Source organism: Petromyzon marinus, chromosome 61, assembly GCF_048934315.1.
Source record: "Petromyzon marinus isolate PM22_M1 ecotype Great Lakes invasive population chromosome 61, UKy_Petmar_22M1.pri1.0, whole genome shotgun sequence".
NCBI classification, from domain to species: Eukaryota; Metazoa; Chordata; class Hyperoartia; order Petromyzontiformes; family Petromyzontidae; genus Petromyzon; species Petromyzon marinus.
This window is the reverse complement of record NC_133727.1, coordinates 11,522,914-11,523,534: the sequence shown is the minus strand read 5'-3', so window position 1 is coordinate 11,523,534 and position 621 is coordinate 11,522,914.

Sequence of the window (621 nt, the reverse complement as noted above, 5' to 3'; positions counted from 1 at the left end):
TTCACCACGTTGGTCAGTGCAGGTTGGTGGTGGTGGGGAGAGTTTCAATTCCTGGAGTTTGTTGCTCTTCCCTTTACTGCCCACAACGCCTATTGCAACAGCCGCCATTCACCACTAAGTGGCGGTGATTTCACCACGGCGCCTGTGCCAGGCCAGGTGCCCTTTAAGGCCACGTGAAGTGTCGAAGGCCCGCTGACAGGTCACGGGACAGACCCAGCAGATGGCATGGGTTGACTGAAATTACTGGCAAGATGCACCACCTGTCTCCCACGGTGCCACCTTGCTGCGTTTTATCTGCCTGGCGCTTCGCTCGTTGTTGTGAGCATTGTTCCTATGCCCTCCATTGTTGTTGCTGGAGTGCGACTGCCTCTAACTGCCCAGTCGCATCATTTCACGAGCATACTCGATAGAGGTCAATCGTGACACCGCTGGTACCGGTCATCGGCAAGTCCACTCAACTCCATATCCTCAACGCCCATTCCACCTGTATTGTCATGCGGTGGCGGTCGCTCATTCAGGCACGATCCAGGTTCAAAACCTGCTTAGCTCCTCAAATCTGATGAGATGATTTTCATTCCGCGTGATTTCGCACAAGATGCCCGTTATATCACAACGCAGGTG